Raw genomic sequence first — 24,194 nt, 5'->3', positions numbered from 1 at the left:
AAGGATTAATTCGATTTATCAAATTTTGAGTTACTAAATTACTGACGCCCTAAAATGTTTCATTGTATAAATTATTGATAGCTTTAGGAGCGAGTTTTTAAAGCAACGTTTTTCTGTTTGTTTGTTTGTTTGTGTGAATTTATTTCTGGACAAACTACTGTTCTACTGATACAATCTTGATACACGATAAACAGCTGTTTCACAGTTGCAACAGTGGCACATGTTTATAGATGTGTCCAGATTTACAAAATCAATGCATGTTGAACAAATATCCACAGTTTTAACAACAATCTCTGCTAAACAGATAGCCACAGTTTTAACAGTAAAGCCTGTTAAACAAATATCCACAGTCTTAACGGTAATACCTGTTAAACAAATATCCACAGTTTGGACATCAATGCCAGTAAAACAAATATTCATAGTTTTATCAGTAATGCATATTAAATATATATATCAACAGTTTTAGTTTTAACAGTAACTAATGTTAAACAAATATTCACAGTTTTAATAGTAATGCATGTTGAACATATATCCACAGTTTTATATTCACAGTTTTAACAGCATCTACAATAAATACCCTTTGCGGACAGAGCACAGACAGTTCGTTACGTTACATTTGTGTTTGTTTACAAAAACAAAAGAGCTTAAACAGACTATTCATGAAACAATTACGTTTAAGTATAATATCTTAATGGGCATAACTGAGAGTTAAATGTATTCTAAATAGGAAAACACGAAAACAGTACATATCTGGAATAAAACCATGGTTTTCTTTGTGTGTCACCTATTTCATTCCGAAAGACTTCGAAAGAAGCTTAGTTCTGTTTATTGTTCGGTAATGTGTGACGTCAAATTTATTCAAAAGATATGTTTAGTTATTATTTATAATTTAAAAAAAAAACATGCCAGTGCGTTTACTTCATTTCTTTTCTTCGAATTACAAAATTTCTCACATCAATAACATAAGAACTTAAATATAATTTGAATTTTTTTGAGTTATCAACACTTTGAGACTTTGGCTTGTTCAAGAAAGTTTTTGAACATACCTCCAATTTAGCCGAAAATGAAGTTTGATTACTTGTGAGTGTCTAAGCCAAGCATTATTTACATTTTTATAGTATTTGTTTGTTTTAGAGCTAAACTTCTTTGGTTATGTGCTGTGTATGCTGCTACGAACCGAACCCTGAAATGTATTGTTGTATCTTCGTAAACCTTCCGCTATACTATCGGTGGACTATTTTTTACATAGTTTATTACTAGTTTCCTGATAATTACATTGATTTTGCGTGTTTCTTGAAAAGTTCAGTGGTTGGGACGCAAGGTTCAACCTCGTCACCGTGAAGGCGTTATAATTTGACTGTCAATCTCACTTTTAATTGGTAAAAGATTGGCCCAAGTTCTGGCAGTGGGCGCTGTTGTCTATCTGCATTCCTTCTAGTCTATCAGTCCTAAGTTAGGGACGGCTAACGTAGTTAGCTCTTGAGAAACAATGAGCGAAATTCCAAAGCCAAACTATCAAGTTCCTTGAATTTCGTGCACAGTTACACAAATATTATAAGCATATACGTTTAAATTGGTAGCCTAGAGTAAAGAGAACGAGTCAACCCCTCTTGTTAGACTGAATAGTGGGGTGTGATTCTAACTCTTATTAGTCAGCCCGCCATGGCCAGGTGGTTAGGGCGCTTACCTCTTAACCTGAGAGTCGTAGGTTTGAATCTCTGTTACACCAAACATATTCGCTCTTTCAGTCAGGGGCGTTATAAGGGTACAGTCAAGCCACTTATTTGTTGGTAAAAGAGTAGCCTAAGAGTTAGCTGTGGATGGTGATGACTAACTGCCTTCCTTCTAATGTAACAGTCTTAAATTAGGAACGGCTAGCGCAGATAGCCCTCGTGTAGTTTTGAGCAAATTGCAAAACAAACAAACTTTTATTAGTCACCATGGTCCAAAAAGAGGAAAGCACGATTTTTGTTTTGATACTTACGTGACACTAGCCACGGAACTGAAATCAACTGTCCGAAACATCAACTACCAGGCCTCGCTCAACGTAGGATTTGGGTCAAACGGGGCCTGAGACAGTGGAATAGCGTTTGCCCTCCATAGTGCTCTACTAAATACAACTATATACAATGTATAAACATTTAAAAATATTTTTTCCCTTGGGACCCACAAGTGATCAGTGACCCTGGTGGAATTTCTCCATTTGTCCTGGTATAGTTGATTTATCTGTCCTGGTGTGGCTATTCCATCTGTCCTGGTATAGTTGATCCATCTGTCTTGGTGTAGCTATTCCATCTGTCCTGGTCGCGGTAGTTTTAACAACGCTGACTGGTCAGCGTTGTGCCTATGAAAACTAGATCTTCATAGGGGACGTCAGTTTATCATTCTATCTTTCAATTGTGCAATATTTTATAAGGGTCTTTAGTCTTTATGGTATTACTACAGCAAAAACATGTATCGGTTTTAGTGGTGTAGCCGCTGTTAATGTTAGCACAATCTAATGTATCAGCTTCAGTCGCATGGTCAGTGTTATTGTTAGTATAACCACACGTACCAGCTTCAGTCGAGTAACCAGTGTTATTATTAGGAGAATCACATGTACCGGGTTCAGTCGAGTAACCAGTGTTATTATTAGGAGAATCACATGTACCGGGTTCAGTCGTGTAACCAGTGTTATTATTAGGAGAATCACATGTACCGGGTTCAGTCGTGTAACCAGTGTTATTATTAGGAGAATCACATGTACCGGGTTCAGTCGTGTAACCAGTGTTATTATTAGAAGAATCACATGTACCGGGTTCAGTCGTGTAACCAGTGTTATTATTAGGAGAATCACATGTACCGGGTTCAGTCGTGTAACCAGTGTTATTATTAGGAGAATCACATGTACCGGGTTCAGTCGAGTAACCAGTGTTATTATTAGGAGAATCACATGTACCGGGTTCAGTCGTGTAACCAGTGTTATTATTAGGAGAATCACATGTACCGGGTTCAGTCGTGTAACCAGTGTTATTATTAGGAGAATCACATGTACCGGGTTCAGTCGTGTAACCAGTGTTATTATTAGGAGAATCACATGTACCGGGTTCAGTCGTGTAACCAGTGTTATTATTAGGAGAATCACATGTACCGGGTTCAGTCGTGTAACCAGTGTTATTATTAGGAGAATCACATGTACCGGGTTCAGTCGTGTAACCAGTGTTATTATTAGGAGAATCACATGTACCGGGTTCAGTCGTGTAACCAGTGTTATTATTAGGAGAATCACATGTACCGGGTTCAGTCGAGTAACCAGTGTTATTATTAGGAGAATCACATGTACCGGGTTCAGTCGTGTAACCAGTGTTATTATTAGGAGAATCACATGTACCGGGTTCAGTCGTGTAACCAGTGTTATTATTAGGAGAATCACATGTACCGGGTTCAGTCGTGTAACCAGTGTTATTATTAGGAGAATCACATGTACCGGGTTCAGTCGTGTAACCAGTGTTATTATTAGGAGAATCACATGTACCGGGTTCAGTCGTGTAACCAGTGTTATTATTAGGAGAATCACATGTACCGGGTTCAGTCGAGTAACCAGTGTTATTATTAGGAGAATCACATGTACCGGGTTCAGTCGTGTAACCAGTGTTATTATTAGGAGAATCACATGTACCGGGTTCAGTCGTGTAACCAGTGTTATTATTAGGAGAATCACATGTACCGGGTTCAGTCGTGTAACCAGTGTTATTATTAGGAGAATCACATGTACCGGGTTCAGTCGTGTAACCAGTGTTATCGTCAGTCCAGTAGCAGGCGTATATACATTCAACGTTCTTACTTAACTTATAACTAATTTTTGATTTAATATTGCTGGAGTATATACGAAGCTTAATATCAAAACAAACGTTACTTATAAACCGGATATAACGGACATTCCACTGGACTGGGATTATGCTAGGTGTTTGACTCATCAAAGTGCGATACAGTTTTCGACCGACTTAAGAAAACATTTCAAAGTAAAAATAGGTCTACTTCTAATTTTTAGTAAAGGGACTCAAATGCATTCAATATTTGTATCTATCTGTTCGTTTGTTATTAAGCACAAAGCTACACAATGGATTATCTGGGCTGTGCTCACTTCGAGTATCAAAACCTTTTATTAATCGGTATGACATACCGCTGAGCCATTCGGAGCACCTTGATGTATTAATTGAAAAATAATTAGCTTGTATTTTAAAGAAATTAAATATTTCTTGATTTGGTAATGTTATTCATATCATTGTTTACCGGTTCTTGTTACAACGATGAAATCAAACTATAATTTTTTTACCGGTTCTTGTCACAATGATGAAATCAAACTATAATTTTTTTACCGGTTCTTGTCACAATGATGAAATCAAACTATAATTTTTTTACCGGTTCTTGTTACAATGATGAAATCATACAACGTGATTACGTCAAACAGACAAATGGAAAATATCATTTGACGATGTCACCAGAAGCTTAGTGATTAATATCAACTGAAGAAATATCACACGACATCGAAATAACACAATCTAAACGTGGAGTTAGGGCGTAGACTGTCTGTCATCTTGATAAAGAGGATAAACGTCACTGATTGGTTCGTTATACAGCATATGCTTATCACGTGTGGACTAGTTGCCAAAAACGCACGGTACAAACTCTATACTGAGTCCGATTAAAGTTATAGACTTCTATCAAACAACGTTCTCTCTCTAGGATTTGTATATTAATATATTAAAAAATAGGGCAGATTCTACTTGTATTCTGTTCCTAAATTATACGGTTCAAAAAATAAATTTCTGCTACTATAGCTGTTTTCTGGTTCAACTGAGTGAGCCATTCATTCATCTTGTAGTTGTTCTTAATGCAACTGAATGTTTTAGTCCCAGAGTCGTGTAAGTGGTACAATGTGTATAATGAATGAAATATCTGTAATGAAGACATCCTTGACACGAATAATAAATCTTTGTTACTAACTGGTATGTGATATCTTTAGTGTGATTAGAATGAGTTATATCTTTCACGTAATAAGTCCTTGGTATGAAGTAACAAGGTATCCTAAGTACTAGATATCAAACTGCAACAGAAAGAAAAACGTACTAAACCACATTTTGAAAACAGTATTAAACCATAAAACTTAAATAAACGTTATTACCGTTATCCGATGTGTTGTTCGGTCTACGATTAATATCTCAAATACAAACCTGACATTTTTATATGGAGTGAAGAAATACACACATGAAAATACACCAGGTATTTTTATTTTCAGTTTTTATTAAACCTTCCAGTGGGTTTTCTTATTTTCGTATATTTAATACCAAGTCTTTTTTTTTTTTTTTACTGAACAGGTGTTATAGTTTCCTAATAAAAATCACAACCTAAATAATTCGTATAATAGTCTATGATACATAATAGTGTTAAATTCACCTGACTGTTTACGTATTAACCCAGTAGATCTGCATGTGGCGATACTGTTTATACCGTTACAGATATTGACAACGTTTATCAACTCGATGCTGTAATTGAAACTAAGACTCGTACAGTTTTGTTGCAGTCTTGTATGTGATAATACAACGGGCTGCGGACATCGTGTTTTCTTAGCTGAAGTACAAATACGGTGACATTATGCCATAAACTTCATTATAATATTGTGTAATTTAAATAAGCTACTTCGAGCTATCTGCTGTGTCCATCGAGGGGGAATCGAACCCTGGTTTTCAGAATTGTAAATCTGAAGACTTACCACTGTACCTTGGAAGTACATGTACAGTTGGTTTTGGACACCCATCATCTTAGCTAAATTATAAATGCGATGCCATTAAGCTGTTCTGAATAGAAACCACAAACATATAATGTGTTTTTTATTATTTCACGACTATAGTGGACCACAGTGTATTTACTGTACTCTGTTCTTGAATGGACAGTATATTTACAACAACATATGGAAGTGTATATTTTGTATCGTATTGTAAATTGAAAAGTGTACTTGTAACATTGTACTGGTTTGGTTTGTTTTAAATTTAGCGCAAAGCTACGCGATAGCTCAGCAAGTTCTAATTTAGCACAAATAGACTTCAGCGGTGGAAGCTAGCCTGCACCAACCACCGTACATTATCATGTCCTCGCGGCTGAAGATACGAGAATATTCTCTGACGGAGAATCGGATCCGCAAGTTGCTTGTCGAGAGCCCGAATATCGTACTGTATTTTCTGCTTCATGTCGATTTTTTTTGGTGTATGTTTTTCAAATATTTGTTTGTATTATTTATTTACGTATAACTTGCACAATAGGATAATGTACTTTTAAAGAAACATACATATAATGGAACATAAAAGGTTTGAAAATTAAATTAGCGACGGTAATAGAGAAATGACACAACATACGGATCAGTTATTTGTAAATATACTCATCTTAAACACGCCACTTATTAAAGTATTTCAGTAACTTGAGTAAGATAAGAACTAGGGTTAACTCAGATACGAGAATATTCTCTGACGGAGAATCGGATCCGCAGGTTGCTTGTCGAGAGCCCGAATATCGTACTGTATTTTCTGCTTCATGTCGATTTTTTTTGGTGTATGTTTTTCAAATATTTGTTTGTATTATTTATTTACGTATAACTTGCACAATAGGATAATGTACTTTTAAAGAAACATACATATAATGGAACATAAAAGGTTTGAAAATTAAATTAGCGACGGTAATAGAGAAATGACACAACATACGGATCAGTTATTTGTAAATATGCTCATCTTAAACACGCCACTTATTAAAGTATTTCAGTAACTTGAGTAAGATAAGAACTAGGGTTAACTCAGATCAGGTTTTGTACATCAGTAGGATAATAATTAGGCTTAACTCAGGTCAAGTTTTATACGTCAGTAAGATAGGGACCAGGATTAACTCACATTTACTTTTATATTACGGTAAGATAAGAACTACGGTTAACTCACATTTACTCTTATATTACGGTAAGATAAGAACTACGGTTAACTCACATTTACTTTTATATTACGGTAAGATAAGAACTACGGTTAACTCACATTAACTTGTGCACATCAGGAAGATAAAAATTATATATATATATGTAAGCTTTCTTTAAACAGCTTTTACTTGGTATACAGTGATGCGACTAAAAATATTGAGACGCAAGAATCGTGAAAAAAGGAAACCAATAAAAGAGTAATTATTACTATGTTTCATGTTCAGGTTATTTGAAAACTTTGGCATGTATCAAAAATATGTTCACAAGAGCACCAGCAGATGTGATATTTTCGTGACGGTATGGGATTACTTATGACTGCGTGCTGTACATTTTATCTGTTTCACCTCTGAACTTTAACCTTCTTCAGAATAACACTTTGCATACAAAAGTCTACATTTCATCTGTCCTAACATAATGGCTGCCATTTATCTCAACAAGCGTGGCGAATCGTTCGGTTGTGCACGCGCTTCACGCTAATGAAGTAAAATGAATCTTGAAGTTTCCCGCCAGTTCTGCCATTACGAAAGAGAAAATCCATTGTTGCATTTTATTTTGTTTTTGAAATTCTTATAAAAGAAATGTTATTAACCCAGTTGTTAGTTCAAATCTAGCTGCCTTTTTCTTTTTTATTGAGACTCTATGCAGACAACAAATCTGGTTTTTTTCTTACACTTTCTTCCCCACCCCTCGGTAAACTTTATGGCTTGCATAGTGTTACAACTATTACTTTGGTACACAAAGTAGGTACAGCATAAACAACTGATTTTGAAGCTTTGCGCTTATGAAGACAAATCTGTTTAAAACTTTTTTCTTTTTTTTTTACAATTCATTAAACGATTTATTTCTTGCCAAACACAAAGACACACAGTAACATATCTGTGTTTTGCCCATCGCAAAGGTTTTTGGTATTATAAGCCTTCGGACTTAGCACTGAGCCACCAGAGGCTCCTTAAACGAAACTATAATATTATTTTGAACATATCACGAATCTGATAATTTGAATGCGTTGTAATACACTAGGATTATTTGTTAATTTACCCACTACATTGTTAGAAAAGCCATCGAAGAAATAGAATATTATGGCGATCTCTCTCAGTTCTTATGGAATATTTAAGGACGGCTATCGGACTAGAGCACCTACCGCTAACGCAAGGGATACTTTCTTCTGATCACTTGTTTAACGGTTATTACTTTTATAATGTACCTACGACCCTAAAATGTAAAACGCCTTTCTGTGTCAACCGACCACGATCCACGATCCCTCAGATCCACAGTCTGGAAACATTAACCACTTGACCACACAAAAGTCTGGTGAGTGATAACCATGACCCACGCTATAAGGATGGTTTAGTTTAACCCTTGTAAGGGAGAAATATTAAATTCAGAACTGACAAAACCGATTTTTTTTTTAATGAAACATTAATCTTGAGAAACATTGGTATGTCGCAATAAATCAACAATATGGGAAGTTTTACTGAAAGTAAAATATGATAACTTACATAACGTTTTTATATATTTTACTGGTAATAGTATCAGCAAGATAAACAACGTCGTTATATATTTTTACTAGCTATAGTATCAGTAACTCTAAGATTACCAGAATTAAACCTTAAGGATATTGACTGTATATCACTTTGAATAATCAAAGCGCAGACCAAATAGAAATACACTTCTACTATAACCAGTTCGTTTATACAATCTCATGTTGTTTGTTTCGGTTCTATAGAAAAGCACCTACGTCTCCTATCCCATACTAACCACATACCCTCAGTGTCAGATACCATTTAGATCTCTATTACGAACTGTATGAACTACTGTTGACGTTATATGTCCTCAGTTTGAATTAGTTTCAATGTTTTGTAATTTAGTATAAGCTACGATTAACATTCCGTATTGACATAAAGTTTTCTTTTCATTTAGTAGTGTATGTATATACAGTTATATTTTAAAGCAAACAATATATGAGTGAGTAAATAGCTTTACAGTACAACACCGGGGAAGTTGTTAAAATGAATATTATATCAAACCAGAACTTGTCGAAATATTTTTACTGACAGAGAAGAGTACACGAGTCAATGAAACATATTTCATCTGAAATGTCATTTTTTGTGCATTGCGTGGTTTAGAAACTATTACATACGCGGCACGTGCTCAGCAGAATTCAGTGAATTTGCTTGGAACATTTTCTCTTCGTAACAGAGCGGTATGTCTGCGGACTTATAACGCTATAAACGAGGTTACGAAACCCATAGTGGTCAGAGCACAAATAGCCCATTGTGTGAGTTTTGTGCTTCTCTGCAAACAAACACCGTGTGTTTTACGTCTTTGAAACGACGCACTTGATATAAAGCCACGAACTGCTTCTCTCGTGATTCATTTGTAAACCTCATAGCTTACAACACTAAAGTTAAGGTTTCGATACCTGTGGTGGTCAGTGCACAGATTGTCCGCTGTATATGTTTGTTGCCAAAATCGTGTTGAGGAAATCTTCAGATCATGTGAGTTTGTTTTAGCTTCCAGTATGTTAACTAGACGTAGAATATTTCGTCCTCTTTAGCCTTCTAAGGTCTGGCATGGCCAAAGACGCGTGACTCGTAATCTGACGATCGCGGCTTTGAATTCCCGTCACACCAAACAAGCTTGCCCTTTTAACCATGGGGGTGTTATAATGTGACGGTCAATCCCACTATTCGTTGATAAAAGAGTAGAGTCCAATAGTTGACGGTGGGTGATGATGACTAGCTGCCTCCCCTCTAGTCTTACAATCTAAATTAGGGACGGCTAGCGCAGAAGACTCTTGTGTAGCTTTGCGAGAAATTAAAAATACAAACAAACAAACACTGTTTCAGAAACGTTCGTATTACAATTAACTGAAATATGTTGAGCAAAGGTTACTCTCGCTTAATGACGCTCTTGTCTAATTCCTGGCTTAGTTAGGAGTTCTGCTTCGTTCATACGAAAAGGTTTTCTTAATAGGCGTGTGTGTGTGTATTTCATAGAAAACGAAACAACAGACCGACAACAACTGTGACAATAGCCAACAAGGAATATCGAGTACATATCCTCAACAAAAGGACTTCGTCCTGTTACCAACTTACATCCAGTGATTAACAGAATTAATAACAAAAATAAATAAATAACCCAGACGCCATTGGCTCACTCGAGGGGACACTATAAATTATCCCTTCCTTTCCGACAGCGATAACTTCTTGATCAATATACCCTTTCAGAGGGGCAAACTTTCTGAAGTAATTGCCTTCAAATAGATGGAGGGAAGCCCGTGTAGTGTCAAAATTATTAATGAAATGTTTAATTCACTAATTAAATACAAGTTGTTACAAACTGCCCGTATGTACCGTGATTAATTCTACAATGAGGGGAAAAGAAAGCACAAATAGCAGGACAGCCTTAAACTTTCATCGTGAGATTTAGATAAATTAATCTAACCATTAGAGAGGTTCGTCATTGTTACAACCATATTATCATATACGAAGTACCAATATCTATATCAGGGTTTTAACTGGATGGTTGTTTTGATTTGTTTAGTATATATATGTGTAAAAGTGACTCATTTAAGCGTTCATTTGTTAACAATTTATATGAAATTCTAGTGTACCCTACACACTATTAATTAGTAAAGCTGGCCCGGCATGGCCAAAGGATTAGGATGCTCGACTAGTAATCTTATGGTCGTCAATTTGAATCCCCATCACATCAAACATCTCCATTCTTTCAGACGTGGGGAGTTATAATGAGACGATCATTCCCACTATTCGTTGGTAAAAGAATAGCCCAAAAGTTGGCGGTGGGTGGTGATGACTAGTTGCCTTTCCTCTAGTCCTACACTGCTAAATTAGGGACGGCTAGCGCAGATAACCTTTGCGCAAACTTTACAACAGACAAACATCAATTAGGCAAGCGATCAATGTGTGCAGTTTCTGTTCATTTTGACCTGTTCATAGTCTTTCCAATACATTTGGGTCTTTCTTACTTAGCTAACACAAATGCCTGAGAAGAGTAGTTAGTTCTCTTTCTTGTCCATGTTTTCTTTGTGTGCCCTTCTCGTGCATCGTACTTAACAAATTATTCTTTCTCTACTCATATGTAAACAAGATATTCTTAAGTTTCTTACTAGATTCGAAATAACTGAAACAATAGAGTTTCACCAAATCCAATAACTCTCATCTTCTCTCCTGAAACCTATACCTTTACATAACAGCAATGAATAACGAAAAACACTTTAGAACAACAATTAATAACAACAATAACTAACGGAAAAACACTTTAAATAGCAACTGATAACAAGAATAAACAATGGAAAAACACTTTAAACAACAACCGATAACAACAATAAATAAAGGAAAAACGCTTTAAATAACAACAATAAATAACAGAAAAACACTTGAAATAACGACCGATACAAAAATAAATAACGAAAATTATTTTAAACAGCAACCGATAAGAACAATAAATAACGGAAAAACGCTTTAAACAACAACCGATAACAACAACAAATAAAGGAAAAACGCTTTAAATAATAACCGATAAAAATAGATAACAGAAAAACATTACAAACAACAACCGATAAGAACAATAAATAACGGAAAAACACATTGAACGACAACCGATAAAAAGATAAATAGCCGAAAAACACTTTAAAAACTACCGATAAAAAGATAAATAACGGAAAAAAACACTTCAAACAAAAACAGATAACAACAATAAATAATGGAAAAACATTTTAAATAAAAACAAATAATAACAATAAAGAGAAAAAATATTTTAAACAGAAACCGATAATAACAATAAATAACGGAAAAACACTTTAAACAACAACCGATAAAACAATATGTACAGTTAGTAACAATATATACATTAATACTGTGTGTACACAATATACATAGTAACAATATATTCATTAATACTTTGTGTGCACAGTATACACAGTTAGTAACAATGTATACATTAATACTGTGTGTAGACAGTATTTATAGTAACAAGGTATACATAATTACTGCGTTTACATAGTATATTTTGTAACAATATGTACATTAATACTGTGTAAACACAGTATACACATTATACAATATATACACTAGTACTGTGTGCACACAGTACACATAACTAATAACAATATATATCTTAATACTCTCTGTACACAATATGTATAGTCAGTAACAATATATACATTAATACTGAGTGTAGACAGTATATATAGTAAGTAACAATATATACATTAGCACTGTGCACACAGTGTATATAGTTTGTAACAATATACACATTAATACTGTGTGTACATAGTATACATAGTTAATAAAATATATATAGTGTCTGTACACAATATGTACAGTTTGTAACAGTATATACATTAATATTGATTGTACACAGTATATATAGTTAGCAACAACATATAACTTAACACTGTGTGTGCACAGTAAATATAGTTGGTAGCATATGTTCGTAACTACTGTGTGTATACAGTATACACAGTTAGTAACAACATATACATTAATACTGTGAATGCACAATATATATAGTTAGTGACAATAACTACATTAGAAGTGTGTGTACACGGTATATATAGTAATAAGATATACATTACTACTGCGTTTACATAGTATATTTTTAACAATATGTATATTAATACTGTGTAAACACAGTGCACATAGTTAGCAATAATATGTACCTTAATGCTGTGTGCCCACAAAATATATAGTAACAATATATATATCAATACTGTGCTTACACAGTATTTATAGAGTAACAGTATATACATTGACACTGTGTGCCCCAGTATACACAGTTAGTAAGAATACATTGATTAATACTGTGTGTACTCAGTATATAAAGTAACCATATATTCATTAGTACTGTGTGTACACAGTTTACACAGTTAGTAACAATATGCACACTGATACTGTGAGTACTGTGTACACACAGTTAGTAACAATGTATAAATTAATACTGTGTGTACACTGTATATATAGTTGGTAGCAATATATTAATTAATACTGTGTGTACACAATACGTACAGTTAGTAACAATGTATACATTAATAGTGTGTATATACTGTATATACACTGCTGGCAAAAATCTGGCCAATGAACATAAAGAAAAAATATGCATTTTGCGTTGTTAGACTCAACCACTTATTTGAGTAGAGCTTAGAAAGATGAAAATAAGAAAAGGGAAAATAAAAATAAAAAGTTTTTTTAGCATTTAATAGGGAAAATGTGAGCACTATGAAATTAGCCTAAATACTAGCGGGTCAAAAGTTTAAGACCATACCAAAAAGTCCTAAACATGGTAGGAAATGCCCAACAATAGGTGTCAGTAGTGAGTTGCACGGCTGTTGCGAATAACATCAAACATTCGCTTTAGCGTGGTCGATATAAGCGTTTGCAGAAGGCTGGCTGGAATGTTATTCCAAGTGGTGACAATGGCTTCATGTTTGGAATTGACGTCTATTTCTATAGACTTCCCTTGCCATCCACCCCAAACATTTTCAATGGGGTTCAGTTCAGCCGTACAAGCTGGATGGTCCAAAAGAATCACATTATTCACCGTGAATAAGTCCTTTGTCTTGCAGGCATTGTGGATTGCAGCGTTGTCCTGCTGTCATTTTCACACAAGCGAGGGTCTTCAGTCAATAGGCATGCTCTCAACAACATCCCAATGTAGCCACCTGCTGTTTGACGCCCCTGTATAACCTGAAGCTCCATTGTTCCATGGAAGGAGAAAGCATTCCAGATCATGATGGAACCTCTTTCACTGTGTCGTGTAGAAAATGTCTCCAGTGGGATATCCTTATCGTACCAGTAACGTTGGAAGCCATCTGAACCATCCAAGTTAACTTTTTCTTATCAGAGAACAAAACCTTTGTCTACTTTTCTACGTCCCATGTTTGGTGCTTCTCAGCAAAGTTTAACCGAGCTGTTTCGTGGTGTGGAAGGAGGTGTGACCTTTGAAGACGTTTACGGTTTTTAAAGCCTTTCTCTCGTAGATGCCGTCTTATTGTTCTTGAGCTGCATTCTGCGTCCGTAAGGGCCTTAATCTGGTACGACGATCGGCTTGTGTCTTGCCGGACAACCTGTCAAATCCTCCTGCTTAACGCCGGCGAAATTTTCTTGGGCCGACCACTTGAAATTCTCGTTCCGTATCCCTCAGGATCTTTTAAGAAATTTGCTACAGCAGTTTTACTACGCCAAATCTCACCAGCGATGACACGTTGAGAGAGACCTTGCTTTTGCAGCTCGACAATTCTGCCACGTTCAAATTCTGTCAAATGTTTAGCCTTTACCATGTTTTTACCCAATGTAACTCAGGAGATGTCAGTGGGAGATGTTGACAATGCTAATGTTTGAACACAAATGACTAAATTTTGTTACGTGTTTACCGATTAACACTTCTTTTCAGTATGGTCTTAAACTTTTGACCAGCTAATATTTAGGCTAATTTCATAGTGTTTACATTTTCCCTATTAAATGCTAAAAATGATTTTCATTTACCCTTTTGTTATTTTCATCTTTCGAAGCTCTACTCAAATAAGTGGTTGAGTCTAACAACGCAAAATTCATATTTTTATCTACGTTCATTGGCCTTAAGATTTTGGCCAGCAGTGTATATTCTAAATTGTTGCCAACTGAGCTTTCGAGAACCTCGCCTATAGTTTATAAATCGACGCGCTAAGAGATAGTTTAATACTGTTGGTCTGCTACAGTCAGTAAACTATAAATCTCGGAAGCTTTTACTGTGATAAGCAGTTATTAATTGGAAAACTACAGATATTTGACCTGATACGTTTATAGATTTTGTATATTACAAACTTGAGTGAATTAAGTCCGAACGTTAGTATTTCTACGAGAATATTAAATATTTTGTCGGGAAAAAACATTCTCATGTAAAGAAGATATCTAGCTTCCCGTCATGTGCAGTGTACATGTGTATCAACAAATAATTAATTCGCTCATCATAAACCGTCGATAAAATATTCAGTTTCAGATCGGATAAAAGACTCAGTATTGTTTTTGAGTTTGTAAACATTTTAAATATAAATTATTTTTTGTAATAACTATTTCTAATAACACTGCACAGCAATGTTTTTGAAAAGTTTTGCTTCCTGAAAAGTTTTGTGACAGGTACCTGGAGGGTATGCACAAGCATAGTTTTGGTTTTGCTTCATCACGTAGGAACTCTGAGAAATAGACAGTTAACTGTTTACCGGCAAAAGTATTTAATTGCGTTTATATTTCTAATACGCTATTAAGTTCAACATAATTAAGAGAGTTTTGCTCCTGATTTTCGTTTATATTCAATGTCCGATGCATCACGTTACAGTGTCCAACAGTAGTCAGCAAGCATTGACGGATTCCAGCTGCCCTAATATCGTTTTTTCATTGTAGCAAAACTGAAGATTTCGATGAAACAGTACATGATGGGCAAATTTGGATGTAATTTTCGTGATCAGCAGCCAAAAATCTATAAGGAACACCCAACAGTGTTCAAGAAGCAAAAACTTTGTTGTGCAGTGTTACCGTTATCATAAATTGTATTGTTTGCATATTAAAATATCTTAGCTTTTGCGTATCAATATTGCTGGCAAATATCATTAATTTGATAAATATCGATATTCAATTATCTTCTAAATCTTCCTGCTCTTTGAAATCGTAATACCAAACATATTAACTGGAGATTCGTTTTAAATAAATGAAAATACATAACAGACTTTATTAGTTTATCGTGATTTTTATGCAAGTTTCTACTAGAATTCTATTGGGTCTGTATACTATGTAAATAATCTATTTATATCTTTATTATTCTAATCAGAGATTACAGGATATATTGCGATTCTATATATTCGAAGCATCTGACAAACAAACAATGTTTTATATTTAAACTGAACTTTTTTAAAAGTGAAAAGAGCTGAAAATAGTTGTAAAAAATACGAAACTGGTTCTTTAAAGAACTGTACAATTTGAATGAAGTAATAGGATATAATATACTATCCACAGTAAGTGAAGGAGAAATTGACAAGATATGAATACATATAATTAGAACCACTTTATAACTCTCCATCTGCTCTTCCTTTTCTTCTTCCACATCTACGTTTTCTGTTGTCACTATACTTGCAGGACAACTCTTGTATGAGCTAGGAGGTTAGTTTGATCGATATAAACTGTAACATTGCCTTTGTACCCCCTTCTTTCCTGCTGATGTAATTCAAAATGTCTCCAGAAATACTTTTTACTACATCCAACGTCGTATTATGTATTTGCAAGTGATATTTCAGTCTTACATTTCTTTTCTCCTTTAAACTGATCAAATAACGACTACTGAGTTGACCTTTTTCTATTAGCTGTTTATGAATTCATACAAGCGTTTAATGGACACCAAGCACCCAGTGGCATAGTACAGACTTACAACGCAAGAAACTGGGCTTCGATAACCGTGGTGTGAAGATTTGCTCTTAACTTCAAACAAACAAATTAATTGACATCACAGAGATAAATGGATCGACAAGTACACATTAGGATTGTTCACGGGGGGCAGGGGAGAGGTTCGAATTCTAGAAGATGATGAGAGCGACAACTTGAGAAACCTGATGAACTACATTTATAGTACTGCCACACAATAAGATGTGAACTGCATAGATCGAACCGTGAATTTTAGCGTTATTCTTCAAGCTTACTGCTCCGCTGTAGGGGCATTTTAATAAACAACACAACACTCGACTATCCTAAGTCACAACTTTGTTTTGTTGGTACAAAGAGCTATCAGGATATGATATGTAATTGTTTATAAACACGTAGAATGCATATATGACGTCATGAATACGTCACACGCGGATCTAATGCAATGGCGCCCCGGATAATCGGCTAGTGATATATAATTGCTGTTTGCGAAATCTCTCTATAGCCAATTCCATTAGACGCTGCAGCAGTGTAGCGAGATTTTATACAAATAATACTAATAATCGCGAAAACTAATGTCGTTTTTAATCTCAGTTCGCTATAAATGTATGTTTGTGACTTGATCCGCGGTTGTGGAGGTCCAAGGTTCGAACCACAAGGTGTTGCAGCTCATGAGTTGATGAAAATTAATATTAATATTATGCTAGCTACCTATATCAGACTACATTTCTTATTATGGTTATATGGCATTGTTTCGTCAGTTGGATATTTTCACTGTTAACGATATTTCTGGCCATAAACCTAATAATATCTTAAGAGCTCCGACCAGTAAACTTAGTTTAATCTTAAATTCATATGTTAAGTTAACAAAAGAAAGTAATTATTGTTATAGAAATAAAACTAAAACAAATAGAATAATAAATAATAAATGATAAATAATAAGTAAAAATATTTGTATTATACACTCTAACCAACACCATTGTGAAGCTTAGAAAATCCTTTCCATTTCCTCAGTCTGCTAAACCGTGAATCCTCACAGATGGTCTGACCCGCCCATAAACAATCATCTTGGGCATATGATTTTTCTCAACAGAGGGCGGTGTTTTCGTTAGGTCGAGCATAAAAGTTCAACATGTACAGTACAAGAAAGACTTGAAGTAGTTACCCAATTTCATGCATGACGAACCAGTCTGTAATTTAGTTTTAAACAGCTGTTTCAACTGATCGGTCGTTTTCATCATCTGTTTTGAACTCAAAATCTATCGCCATTTTGCTAGCTAATGTTTTTCTACCCCCTTGAATTACTAACGAAAGATCAGCAGACCGGAAGTCGTCGGACAATGTATATAATTTCTCTTCGAAGTAAATAATCTATCACATATTCAAAGAGGTAGTCCAGATACAGGTTAACCTCCTTCTGATGAGGAGTCTAGATGAAGACAATCGATTTGTTCACAGTTATTCCTTACATTTATTTATTTGTGTACTTGTGAACTTTATGTGCCCTCCCCCCAAGTAGCTCAGGGATAAGCTAGAGGTCAAATAACCTCAAAAATCAGGACTCAGTACCAGCTGGAGGCACAATGAAGATGACCAGTTGTGTAGCTTTGCGCTAAAAAACAAACACAACATTTAAGTTGAAAAACAAATGTTAATTTAAAATCCTGAATACCTTTATCGTATTAAATTTTCCAAACGAAAAAAGTAAAATATGTGGATAATAAACCATCAAATCTAAACTAAGTTTTAACACTGTAAATGATACATTTCCTTCAGACGTGTATTGTTTACCCAGATTAAGAATAAAACTTCTCCACCAGAGTCTGAAATAAGCCTTGTATATTATTAAGTTTTAACAATGTAAATGATACATGCTCTCAGACGTACATTGTTTACCGAGAGATATGTGTGTGTATCTCTAAGACAAATAGATAAAGTGTGTAATTATCAATTGGTTGGATACAAATACAAAATGAACACAAGTAAATAGCGGTCACTTTTGGTTTACGAATTATCTTCTCGCTTGTTTCTAGAGATCGCAATGAAACAAACTCACTTCAACGTTAGCGAACAAAAAGCAGTAATTAGACGTTGCATAGTCTTGCTACGAGGTATTTAGGAATATTTACATGGTCCTGGTACCAGGTATTTAAGAAGAGCTATATAGTCCTGGTACAAGGTGTTTAACAACAGCTACATAGTCCTGGTAACAATAATTACATATTTCTTGTACCAGGTATTTAACAAGACCTACATAGTCTTGGTACCAGGTATTTAACAAGACCTACATAGTCCTGGTACCAGGTATTTAACAAGACCTACATAGGCTTGGTATCAAGTGTTTAACAAGAACTATATAGTCCTGGTACCAGGTATTTAACAATAGTTATATCGTCCTTGTTTCAGATATTTAACAAAAGCAGTATAGTCCTGGTACCAGGAGATAACAAGAGCTTCATGGTCCTAGTGCCAGGTATTTAACAAGACCTACATAGTCTTGGTACCAGGTGTTTAACAAGAACTATATAGTCCTGGTACCAGGTATTTAACAAGAGCTACATTGTCTTGGTATCAGGTATTTAACAAGAGCTACATAGTCTTGGTACCAAGTATTTAACAAGAGCTACATAGTCTTGGTACCAAGTATTTAACAAGAGCCACATAGTCCTGGTACCATGTATTTAACAAAATATACTCAGTCTTTGTACTAGGTTTTTTTCCAAGAGCTGTATAGAAAATGTAAAATTAATATTTCTGTCAATACGTAGCATGCCGTACAATGCTATTAAGTTACGAAAACACATTACAGAAAAATTCAATTTTCTCAGAGGACCATTGCTGCGAGTAACGCACCTGTCACGCCCTCTTGGCAAAGGGGCGAAACGTTTCGCTGCAGTTGTACTACTGTATTATCGATCGTTGGGTGGAGTACTTACCAACTCGGGGTTTCTCTGCAGATTTATTAGCAGTATAGAAGATGTGAAACATAGAACAGAAACGAAAATGGTTAGTTGGGAGATATACCAACTACAGGAAGGAACGAACACACCTGTCACGTACTCGTATAACATTTCATAAAAGCCAGAGGATTTTTTTACATCTAAGGATGTAGCCTTAGTATTAACCTTATACTAACTTAAGCTTATATTAATTGAAATAATTTGACTTTGCTACCAATTCTTGTCACATATGTAACTTATCTGTTGTATTAAAAGGGTGTATTTCATAAACCTGGTCACGATTCTGTGATTCTGTTTCCCATCGTTTCTCTGAATTATTTAACAAAAGTTTAATTAAGTCAATCTAGTAGTACCTTGCTTCAGTCGAGCTGCACATCCAATCCAGTTAATGACACCCCTTTGTCTCAGCATAAATAACGCAACCTTTTTCCGCACTTTAGGTCTCTTTGATATAACAATTTATATATTTCACTACAGCTACATGTACATTACCGTTAATGTAGTTAAAATTGAACATTCTAAGTTCTGAAACAATGTGATAGCTACGTTGTATATTAACGTGGCGTAGTAATTATGATAAAATGTAACACCTAAAATGACTTTTTTATATTAACGTGACGCAGTATTCATGATATAATGCAACTATTAACTGATTTATAGTAATAAATAATTTTTAACAACCTATTAATTTTGTTGTCTCTGTAAAACCGGTACTTTAAGTTAACTATTGGTTAATAAACGCATCCTTTTCTTGTAGAGAGAGCTGACGTTTTAACTTAACCGTAACAAATGCCACCTGAAGGAACAGTGGTACACCCTTGTGCAAATTAATTGAAACAAATGGTCATTTTACAATGTTTTCAGCATGGTGGCCGGTGGAGGCTCACTGGACCCGCTGATTTCCTTTAATAGTCATTTTTTTCACACAAACGGCGTCATTAGCTGTGTTTTGCAGTTCGGTCGATCTATTTTTGGGATATATGACGAAATTTTGAGAAATATTCATTCGAAATTGCGTTAGAAGGGCAAGGAGACCAGTAAAAAAACAACTACTTACCAACTCAATGAAGAAAAAACGGTATCAATGGGGTCTGAAATACAAGAACTGGATGCAAGAACAATAGAGGAAGGTGTTATTCAGTGACGAGATTCATTTCTTCGTACAGGGTCAAAGAAGTCTGCATGTTCGCATATCTCCAGGTGAAAAATTTTGAGAATTTCACATCAATCAGTTCGTAAAACATCCCTTGAAGAAGATGTTTTGGGGCTTTTTCAGCTACTATGGTGTCTGATGCTTACATATCGTAAAAGGTATGATGCGAGGACCACAGTACTTCGAAGTTTTGCAGAGAAGAGTCGTTCCAGATTTGAAAAAGAGATTTCCAGATGGATCTGGCATTTTATGACTACAACGCGAATAAAGGTGCTGGACTGGCCTGGAAATTCTCCAGACTTAAATCCTATTGAAAATCTTTGGACGATTTATAAAGAATGACTTCGGGGAAAAGACTGTACTACGAAAGATAAGCTAATTGAGGCCATAATTGAGGTGTGGTACCGCGATCCAAAATTAGTAAAGATTGCAGTCAACTCGTGGACTCGATGCCAAAGCGGATTTATGATCTCCTGAAAAATAAAGGCGGTCATATCATGTATTAATTTGTGAGTAATTTTTGGATTCTCAGAATAAAACGCAAAAATTTGAAAAAAATCGTAATTTTCCGTTTTGTTTCAATTAATTACCACACGAGTGTAAGTTTATGGATTTAGAACGCCAGAATCCGGATCTTGATACGGATGTTTTCTATAGCAACTTCGGCTTGATTTAGGAAGTTTCTGACAATTTGTAACCTTATACCATTGATTTCTGGTCACTTTGAGACCAACTTAGTTGTCTTAGATACTATTCTTATGTAGGTGATTTATTATGTACGTTGAAAGGAAATTTAGCATTGTAGTTAGGTTACAACTGTCTATGTTTAAATGTTTCACTTGAAACTGATATTTTCGAGTACTGAGATGTCAGTTTAAATAGAGATTTCTGGTCACTTCTGTCCAGACTAATAGTACACATATAAAAATCAGCTAACTATTCATATTAAACAATGACTCATTCCTCACGTTTCACAAGTCTGATATGATTTTACTGAATAAAAGTGAACACCGAGGAGTACAATCAACGGCGTGTTTGTTTCGCGGTGCCCCAGAACTGCTTTTACGTGTTAAGCCAGCATTCATTAGCCTGACTGGATCGATAATAGGCGATATTATTGTTATCACATTGAAAAACGTTTTATCTCAACTTTATTACATAAAATTCACATTAGGGGAGTTGTAACTGGTGGATTTCAATTTGCTCCGGTTGGGCTATTGAGAAATGATCAAAGTTGTTCTCTGATTATTACATTTACTCAGTTCATGTATGTCTCTCAGGGGTTTTGGAATCTCACCACTTTGGCACAGTCCATATCGCCTCGCCTTGTTGATTTGTATCTAGTTGTGCATTGTAATAATGGACCTGCAGTGAAGATTCCTTTTCAAAATGTTCCGTCATGTTAAAAGTACACTCGTTCCTGAGCAGTTTCCATGATACATTTAGTAAATGGAAGAAGACGGTTTCCCATTCCCTACTTCAAAAGTCTTATCCCAGAAAAATGTATGAGCGCTGCGTCGGGTGACTCAACCAGCATGTTTTCGGACGTAATTCCATTAATTCCAGTTTTGTTCTCCAGCTGATCTTGGTATGCAATAGTTAAACGGGAGATATGATTCGAAGCCTTATACTGATGACACTAAACCCTAATGATTCCGTTTCCAAACATAGATCTAACTGGATTATGTTTGTATAATATTGCCTAGGACAAGTGGACAACTTTCGACACTCACCTATTATAAAAATTCGTATTTTACTAAACGCTTCTGGGGCACGACTTGTTGCAGGTCTACTTCTAGATGTTCCTGTTATCCCAAGTTGATCCATATTCTTAAGTTTCTCAGTACCATTACGGTAAAAGTATATTCTCGTCTCCAAAATTTTAACTGCCGGATCAGAACAGATCTTTATAATCTAAGTGCACGAATATTTTGGGTCGGAAAAGGTTGTTGCATACTTTTTCTAAACGCAATCCAATTTCTGATTGACGTCGTTCCATTACAACATGATAACGGCTGTGGTTGTCACATGATCTAATTATTTTCATATTTAAAATTGTTTTAACGTAATACTCAACCCTTATGAGTTTGTTTTTAATTTGCTTATTGTTATTGAGTTTGAGTGAAATAAACCAATAACGTAATAGAAACAAGTTTCAATACCTTCACGTACTTTCTAAGGTTCAATACAACATTGGATTGAAATAATATTGTCAATGCCTGTATAATACAAATATAGTATTGTTTCGATATAATGAATCTAAATAATATTTTAGAGTACTTTACCTGATATTGCGCATACCCCTACTATTGCATTTCATAGCGATTTTGTCACTGATACACAGTGGGCGAGGCAAAGACAGTCCATTATGTGGTTCTTAACAGGAAACAACAAACATTTGTCAACAGGTTTTTGTTTCTTCTTTGTTTTATTTAAGCACAAAGCTAAAGTTGAGTTATCTATATTGTGCCCATTGATGGTATCGAAACCAAGTTTTTAACGACACAAGTTTAAAATTAATTATTATAAAAACAAAAAACAAAATTCTTGAGAATGATTTTAAAAGTGCACATAGGGTGAGCTGATATAGGATACTCCTTAAGATAGAAGTATTAGCTGTAGAAATAACTGACATCTCTTTACTGCTCCTGAACATGTAATTTATGTACAAGCCTGTTATTGCATCTATCTATATAGGTGTATTTTTTAAGGTTATTTTGTTGAACTGCATTCGATGGATCAGTAAAATAAAGACATCTGACTTATTTGGAAAACATAGTCTTGGATCCAATATGAAAGAAGGTGATGGATTTATGAATAAAGCTGCTGTCAGGTAGCACTGCAAAAGGAGAAGTCGATCAGTTTTTAATCAAATAAAGGGCGAGTTTGAAATTTTATGTTCCTCAGGAACTGGATAGTATTGAAATAACAAACGTATAGACGCTGTGTCACTATATACATGGAGCACTGAGTATTGATGGTATTCATTTGTAAATGAATAGAAAATTTCTGACAATCAATAAAATCGCTTTTGAATATTATTCAACAATTTCACACAGTAATGAGTCTTGTTTTATACATATAAATCACAAATTAACTTTTTACTGTGTACTACAAAATCTTAAGTCATACAAATGATACGTCTTTCGTACAACAACCAGTAATGAAACAGTATTTAGAACTGCTGTCTCCTTCAGTTTTTGGTGGCAAAGTCAACTGAACACACAGAAAATGACTGAACAGAAAATGTTATCAACAAAACACTGAGAGGGGGAGCAATAATATTAGAGTACCCCTGGTTCCGAGGTCTAGTTCGAGAGTAATAAATCGTTTTACAAGGTGTTGCGTCTTCGGGAGTATACAGTAATTTTGTTTTTCGTTTGTGTTCAAACTTGAAACTAGACAACGGGCTCTCCGTTTTGTGCCGACTGCAGATATCATATCCAGTATTTTTTGTTTTCTTAGCGTTATAAATCCAATTCCTTATAGATGACTCGAAGGGAAGTGATAACACTGAGGGAGCCATCCCTTATAGAATATTTTAATGTTCAAATAATAGAAAAAATAGTCTTCAAGAAATTTAGCCTCATAGCTTGGTTTAACATGAACTGCTTTTAAACATATAAACTATAGAAATATCATCATATATATGAAGACGTGTATCCGTGAATTTGTTC

This window comes from Tachypleus tridentatus, chromosome 3, assembly GCF_004210375.1.
Source record: "Tachypleus tridentatus isolate NWPU-2018 chromosome 3, ASM421037v1, whole genome shotgun sequence".
Lineage (NCBI taxonomy): Eukaryota > Metazoa > Arthropoda > Merostomata > Xiphosura > Limulidae > Tachypleus > Tachypleus tridentatus.
This window is presented reverse-complemented; position numbering follows the sequence as displayed.